The sequence below is a fragment of the Balaenoptera acutorostrata genome, chromosome 15, assembly GCF_949987535.1.
Source record: "Balaenoptera acutorostrata chromosome 15, mBalAcu1.1, whole genome shotgun sequence".
NCBI lineage: Eukaryota > Metazoa > Chordata > Mammalia > Artiodactyla > Balaenopteridae > Balaenoptera > Balaenoptera acutorostrata.
In genome coordinates this window covers 50,783,836-50,792,312 of record NC_080078.1, presented here as the reverse complement: position 1 = coordinate 50,792,312, position 8,477 = coordinate 50,783,836, and the positions used below count along the sequence as shown (strand labels likewise).

Genomic DNA, 8,477 nt, shown 5'->3' with positions numbered 1-8,477 from the left:
GTACCTGCCCAAATGCTTAGGGCCAAGACAAAATCAGGATGGGCCCAAGAGAAGGCAATCAGGATACCAGGGCCAAGTCAAAGAGAATAGCTCCTTTAAATTCCAATTTTTATATACCTGTATATTTGAGACATACAAAAGCTCCCTATTAAATTGTCAGCATACAGTGATCTTAAGGGCATGATAAATAGAAGGATGCAGAGAGACAAGAGTGGACAGTCAGGAGCTGATTCTGGACAGCGTGGAGAGGACCAATACAAACCTGCTCCAGAATGACTAGCCCACGGATGTTGGTGAGAAGACCATTTGGGGTGCAGGACACTGGCCGTTGAGGTCTCTGTTTTGCATTTGCCCATGAGCCCAGCATGGAAGCCTTTGCAATAGGTGGTAAGGTTATTCTCAGAATGTGTTCCCTGCCTTCTCCTCTTCTCTAATTTCAAATGTTGAATGTTTTCCAGCCCCTGTGGTGTGTCACACCAGGGCACCATGATGACTCCTCTTGTTTATTACTTCCCTCTTCTGTCTTCCTGCTCCTTGTTTCTACTTTTATAATGGCAGGCTCTTTCTTGGCAATTTTTATCTCTGAGCTTAGAGCCCCTCCCCATTTCCTCTGCCTTTTTACTCCCCATATGTGCTTTGATTTATTAACAAACCTACAGGGAGCCTTGGAATGAAGAGAACTAAAAAATGATTGCTGCATTCCTCCAATCTTCCTGAGCCCACAGGCTCGAGGCATCAACCGCCTAAGTATTCACAGAAAGTTATTTTAGGGAATGAATCTGGGGCCATTGTAAAATTCCAATGGCTTTAGTTTCCTCACAATTTTTTGATATTTAAGCTTTTTAGACAGGATTGTCTGAAGCTATATAGCTTAAGGGTCTCTAAGTTATAATTATAATCATGGATCTACCTCTAATGCCCTGTATTAGAGCAAGACTCCAAACCTCTCTGTTCTATAAAATAGGGAGCACAAAAATAACCTTCCTTTAAGAGCTGTGGTCAATAAAAATGAATAAATACTGCCATGAAACAGCCAGGATTTGGATGCAGGAATGGGGTGCTTGAGAAACACTAAATAAAATGATGTAGTGAACAATCTAAGAATTGAGAACTCAGGGTAGTCTGCCAGCTGAAAATATTAATGTCCAACATTAATAGAGTCGGGCTTCTCAGAGGCAAAATTCTGCTTGAGGAACATAGTACCACTACCCGCCTCCACTTTTCCTCCATTTGGGATCTCGTTCCTGACCTCCAGGGCAGCAATGCCCTTTTAACTCCTGTTAATTGCCTGGACCTCTCCATCTCTGTATTACCCACTCTGGCAACCATCTGCACAGTGTTCTACCACTTTCCCCTACTTCCTTCTCTCCAAATTTGATCTGGCCTATGTGCAAAGATTTAGTTATCTGCTGGATGACAGTAGATAGCAATGGAATGAATAAGGGCTATCTTCCTAGCAAAGTGTTTGATTGGGTCTAAGTAGCAATGCCTCAATCAGTACAAATGCGTAGACTTTCATAAACTGTCCTTAATGTGTTCACTAACCCTGGAAATTTCAAGCCAAGTATCTCACTGTGTGGAGGAGAGATTTTAGATTATTTGGGGTTTTCAGCATACTTCAGTTGGCATTATGAAAGCAGTTGCCAATACTATCTACACCCTTGAAGGAGAGCCATTTATTAACAAGAAATCAATATCTCAGGGCAAAGTTCCTACCTCACTTCAAGGGGTAGAAACTACCGATTACTAAGACAACTTCATCTTCCATATCCAACCAAGCAAGAAGAACCTCTTTGATCCTGACCCAACTCCTTAACATTTTAGGTAATGCAGATAAAGTTGACTCCCAATAACCCCCAGGTGGATTATCTGCAAATATGGTTTTTACCTTCTTATGTTGACATTGTCATTTATTTTGTCTATTTAAGCCCTCTAAAAGCATTACTGTTGCTTCTGTTTACTCTTAGCCCCTGCATGCAATAATGATAATTCCCAACATTTGTTTGGCATTTCATGGTTTTGAAGCATTTTCACATGCATTATCTTATTTGATGTAGTTTCTAACTAATCCAAAGTTGGAAGGAAAGTCTCTGAAATAACATTTTGTCATTAATTTTTTTCCTTGGGAAGATATATGCCAACATGTTGCAAGCCAATTAAAAAACAAAACAAAACATAACATATATGAGATAGTGCTGATCTTTTGCACAAGTCTGAGTAGATAGCACTGAGTATGCCAGTGACCATCTCAACAAGTGGGGAAGGGGGAGGAAATAAGCAGATAGATGATCAGAAATCTCCAGTTCCTTGTCACACTTATTGTTGGGCTCAAAGGCAAGATCAAAGTCACACTGGAAAGTGGATTTAGGCCCTTGTATTTATGGTCAATTGACTTTCAACAAAAGTAACAAAGCACATCAATGAGGCCAGGATAGTCTTTTCAACAACTGGTACTGGGACAAATGGATATCCACATGCCAAAAGATGAACTTAGACCCTTACCTCACACCACACACAAAAATTATCTCAAAATGGATCAGAGACCTGACTGTATAAGCTAAAACTGTAAAACTTTTAGAAGAAAACATAGGATAAAATATTCAAGACTTTGGGTTAGATACAGCTTTCTTAGATATGACAATAAAAGCAGGATATATAAAAGAAAAAAAGCAATAAATGGGACGTCACAAAATTCAAAACTTTTGTACGTCAAGATATCATTGAGAAAATAAAAAGACAACCCATAAACTGAAAGAAAATATCTGCAAATCATATCTGATTAAAAAATCTTATATTAAGACTATCCAATGAGCTCTTACAGATCCAATACAGATCTTCCTTGATTTACGATGGGTTTACATCCCAATAAGCCCATCGTAAGTTGGAAATATTGTAAGTCAAAAATGCATGTAATACACCTAACCTACTGGACATCACAGCTTAGCCCAGCCTACCTTAAATGGACTCAGGACACTTACATTAGCCTACAGTTGGGCAAAATCATCTAACACAAACTCTATCTTATAATAAAGTGTTGAATATCTCATGCAATTTATTGAATACTGCACTGAAAGTGAAGAACAGAATGGTGGTGTGGGTACAGAATGGCTGTAAGTGTATTGGTTGTTCACCCTCGTGATCGTGCGGGAGACTGGGAGCTGTGGCATCAGGAGAGCATGTGGTACTGTCTATCACTAACCTTGGAAAAGATCAAAATTCAAAGTACAGTTTCTACTGAATGAGCACTGTTTTTGCAGCATAGTAAAGTCAAAAAATTGTAAGTCTAACCACGGTAAGTTGGGGACTGTCTGTATAAGACAAACAACCCATCATAAAATAGGCAAAAGATTTGAATGGACATTTCACCAGAGAAGATATACAAATAGCTAATAGTACATGAAAAGATGGCCGACACCATTAGTCATTAGAGAAATGCAACCATAATGAGGTACCATTTCACATCCACTAGAATGGCTATGATTTTTTTAAAAAGAAATAATAACAAATATTGTTGAAGATATAGAGAAATAGAAGCCTTAAATGTTATTGATGGGGTAAAACAAAATGGAATAGCCACTTTGGAAAACATTTTGGTTGGGTCTTAAAAGTGAAACTTTAATTTACTACATGGCCCAGCAATTCCATCCCAGGGTATCTACCCAAGAGAATTACAAGCATATATCCACACAAAAACTTATACTCCAATGTTCATAATAGGACTATCATAATGGACAAAGTGGAATCAACCTCTTTTCCACCAGCTGGTGAATGGATTAAACAGACTGTGGGATACAGATGATCCTTGAACAACACAGCTCTTATACACAAAAATTTTTCAGTAAATTCAGTACTGTGTTTATGGTCCGAGATTGGTTGAATCTGTGGATGCAGAGCCTGCAGATAAAGAGGGACAATTATGGGACTTGAGCATCCACGGATTTTGGTATCCATGGTGGATCCTGAAACCAATCCCTCACAGATACCAAGGGACAACTGTGTCCATACAACAGAATACTATTCAGCAATAAAAATGAATATAGTTCTGATAAATTCTACAACATGAACTTCAAAAATATTATACTAAGTAAAAGACAACAGATGCAAAAGACCAAATACTGTGATTCTGTTCATATGAAATGTTGAGAACAGGCAAATCTATAGAAACAGAAAGTATATTAGTAATGCCTAGGCCTAAGGCAGAGGGAGGAATTTAGGAATGGGATTCTGATTAACTGTAAAAGGATGTGAGGTATCTTATTGAAGTGATAAAAATGTTCTAAAAGTGGATTACGATGATCGTTACAAACCTCAGTAAATTTACTAAAAATCACAATATAAGTAAATTTATGTTGTAAATTATATCTCAATAAATTTGTTTAAAATTCATTTAGGAGTTATAGTTAAATCTCCATTTCTCATCTTGATTTAAGAGAACTGTATGCAAAATCCCAAACTCTAGATTATCCAAGGAGACTTGTCATTGCATTTTGCTTTAAAGCAAGCTTTCTGATTTATAATTGAATTTGAATTTGCTCTAGATTTAGTTAATTCACTTCCAACAAATTTATGATGGAAAGAAAATCTCATTCAAGAGGAACTTGGAATTAACCCTGTTTCATCTTTCTCTGTCTTTCCTACTCAATTGTTTTCTGCTCCCAACTGCAGGCAGACTTTGTTTTATTGCATTCTGCTTTATTGCACTTCACAGACACTGCGTTTTTTACAAACTGAAAACTTGTGGCAACCCTCTGTCAAGCAAGTCTATCAGCGCCATTTTTCCAACGGCATTTGTTCACTTTGTGTCTCTGTGTCACATTTTGGTAATTCTCAGAATATTTCAAGCTTTTTTTATTATTATTACATTTGTTATGGTGGTCTGTGATCAGTGATCTTTGATGTTACTATTATAATTATTTTGGTGTGCCACAACTGTGCCCACATAAGACAGCAAGTATAATTGATCAATGTTGTGTGTACTCTGACTGCTCCACTGACCAGCCGTTCCTGTCTCTCTCCTTCTCCTTGGGCCTCCCTATTTTCTATGATACAACAATATTGAATTTAGGCCAATTAATAATCCTACAATGGCTTCTAAGTGTTCCAGTGACAGGAAGAGTTGCACATCTCTCAGTTTTAATCAAAACCTAGAAATGATTAATCTTAGTGAGGAAGGCATGTTAAAAGTCAAGATAGGCTGAAAGTTAAGCCTCTTGCACCAAACAATTGGCTAAGTTTTGAAAGAAAAGGGAAAGTTCTTGAAGGAAATTAGAAAGTGCTACTCCAGTGAACACATAAATGATAAGAAAGCAAAATTATGGCTGATATGGAAAAAGATATAGTGATCTGAATAGAAGATCAAACCAGCTACAACATTCCCTTGAACCAAAGCCAAATCCACAGCAAGGCCCTAACTCTCCTCAATTCTATGAAGGCTGAGAGAGGTGAGGGAGCTGCAGAAGAAAAGTCTGAAGCTAGCAGAGGTTGGTTCATGAGGTTTCAGGAAAGAAGCTGTCTTGATAACGTAATAGCGCAAATAAGGTGAAGCAGCAATTGCTGCTGTAGAAGCTGCAGCAAGTTATACAGAACACCTAGCTAAGATGTTTAGTGAAGGTGGCTACACTCAACAGATTTTCAATGTAGATGAAACAGCCTTCTATTGGGAGAAGATACCATCTGGGATTTTCATAGCTAGAGAGAAGTCAATGCCTGGCTTCAAAGCTTCAAAGGACAGGCTGATTCTCTTATAAGGGGCTAATACAGCGGGTGACTTTAAGTTGAAGCCAATGGTCATTTGCCATCCCCAAAATCCTAGGGCCCTTAAGAATTGTACTAAACCTACCCTGCCTGTGCTCTCTAAATGGAACAACAAAGCCTGGATGACAGCACATCTGTTTATAATATGGTTTACTGAATATTTTAAGTCCACTGTTGAGACCTACTGCTCAGAAAAAAGATTCCTTTCAAAATATTACTGCTCATTGACAATGCACTTGGTCACCCAAGAGCTCTGATGGAGATGTACAATGAGATTCATTTTGTTTTCATGCCTGCTAACACAACATCCATTCTGTAGCCCATGGATCAAGGAGTCATTTTAACTTTGAAGTCTTATTATTTAAGAAATATATTTCGTAAGGCTATAGCTGCCATAGATAGTGATTCCTCTGATGGATCTGGGCAAAGTCAACTGAAAACCTTCTTGAAAGGATCTATTATAGCATTCTAGATGCCATTAAGAACATTCATGATTCATGAGGAGTCAAAATATCAACATAAGTAGGTGTTTGGAACAAGCTGATTCTAACCCTCACAGATGACTTTGTGGGGTTCAAGACTTCAGTGGAGGAAGTCACTGCAGATATGGCAGAGATAGCAAAAGCATAGAATTCGAAGTGGACCCTGAAGACGTGACTGAATTGCTGTAGGCTCATGATACAATTTTAATGGGATGAGGAGTTGTTTCTTAAGCATGAGCAAAGAAAGTAGTTTCCTGAGATTGAATCTACTGCTGAAGATGCTGTGATGATTGTTAAAATGACAACAAAGGACTTAGAATATGACATAAACTTACGTGATAAAGCAGTGGTAGGGTTGAGAGGATTGACTCCAATTTTGAAAGAAGCTCTACTGTTGGTAAAATACTGTCAAACAGCAACGCATGCTACAGGGAAATCGTTCATGAGAGTCAACCCACGTGGCAAACGTCATTGTTGTCTTATTGTAAGAAACTGCCGCAGCCACCCCAATCTTCAACAACCATCACCCTGATCAGTAAGCAGCCATCAACATAAAGGCAAGACCCTCCACCAGCAAAAAGAAAAATGACAACTTAACTAAAGCCTCAGATGATGGTTAGCATTTTAAGCAATAAAGTATCTTTTAATTAAGGTATGTACATTGCTTTTTTAGACATAATGCTATTGCACACTTAATAGACTACAGTATAGTGTAAACATAACTTTTATATGCACTGGGAAACCAAAAATTTGTGTGACCGCCTTTATTGCAGTGGTCTGGAACTGAATATCTCGGAGATAAACCTGTACTGTGTAGAGAGTGTGGTTTCTCAAACACAACCAAGCACAGAGGATCTATTAACTTGCAGAGTTTCTCTGAGCAGAGACACTTAGATGTCTGTGGTTCAAAGTTTAAGCAGCATGACATGTTCAGAAATTTCACAGGCCTGAGAGATCTTTATTCTAGTTTCATTTTTCTCATCGACCTTGGGGCTATGAACCTATCTCATTTTCTTTACAGTTTTATTTAATGATACACCCCTCATCTATAAACTAGAATAGATCAATTCTTCTCTAGGCAGCTATAGATGTATTGCCTGAGGTTATAAAAACCTGTGTGTTTCAAGAACTGCTGATAGATGGAATAAATTAGATTATGTATAATTATATATATATATCTAAAACTATATATTATAAAACATAGGTTTTATATATATACACACACACACACATACACATCGCATACACTATTTCTTAAATGTCTGTGGGTATTTTTGTGATTCATAAAATACAAGATTAGAATGTTATTGAATTCATTGTAGATCTATGCTTTTTATTTTTTCAATTAATAGTTTTATGTTTGTGTGAGATGATCATACATATTTATTTCTGATGCCCCCAAATTTGGAACCACTAAATATTTCTAAAGTCACTTTTATCTCTAATCCATGCCTTTAGGCTTCTCTGATATATACAAGTTAGACTGAATAAAGGTGATGAGATATTAACAAAACTTACAATTAAGTGTAGAACTATAAAAGTATTTTCAATGAATGTGACATGCCAGTTGAGGAGTTTCTAGTTTGAATTTCTTTCATTACTGGACAAACAATGAAATGCTTATAATACCTAGTTAGTATATCCAAACCAAAGTAGCAACCTGCTGATTAGAACATAAAAATTTTCACTAGGAAATAAAGGGAGTGTTCTAATCAGTGTGGCAGGCAGAATTCTCCCAAGATCCCTAGCCCCTGGGGTACATGCTCTGTATAATCCGCCCCCCCCCCCTTAAGAGTGCACAGGTCATGAAGAACCTACGGGCAAGACGGGAATAAAGACGCAGACCTACTAGAGAATGGACTTGAGGATACGGGGAGGGGGAAGGGTAAGCTGGGACAAAGTGAGAGAGTGGCATGGACATATATACACTACCAAATGTAAAATAGATAGCTAGTGGGAAGCAGCCGCATAGCACAGGGAGATCAGCTCGGTGCTCTGTGACCACCTAGAGGGGTGGGATAGGGAGGGTGGGAGGGAGGGAGACGTAAGAGGGAAGAGATATGGGGATATATGTATATGTATAACAGATTCACTTTGTTATAAAGCAGAAACGAACACACCATTGTAAAGCAATTATACTCCAATAAAGATGTTAAAAAAAAAAAAAAGAGTGCACAGGACCTCTGAATAGGATAGGATATCATTCTGTGATTAATTATGTTATCTGGCAAGAGTGAAGGG

The 8,477-nt window shown here is 37.9% G+C and overlaps 1 pseudogene; it reads left to right on the top strand.

Annotated features, from left to right (window-relative positions):
• The first annotated feature begins 5,084 nt into the window (after positions 1-5,084).
• Positions 5,085-6,833, top strand: LOC130704927 (tigger transposable element-derived protein 1-like; annotated as a pseudogene).
• The last annotated feature ends 1,644 nt before the right edge of the window (positions 6,834-8,477 follow it).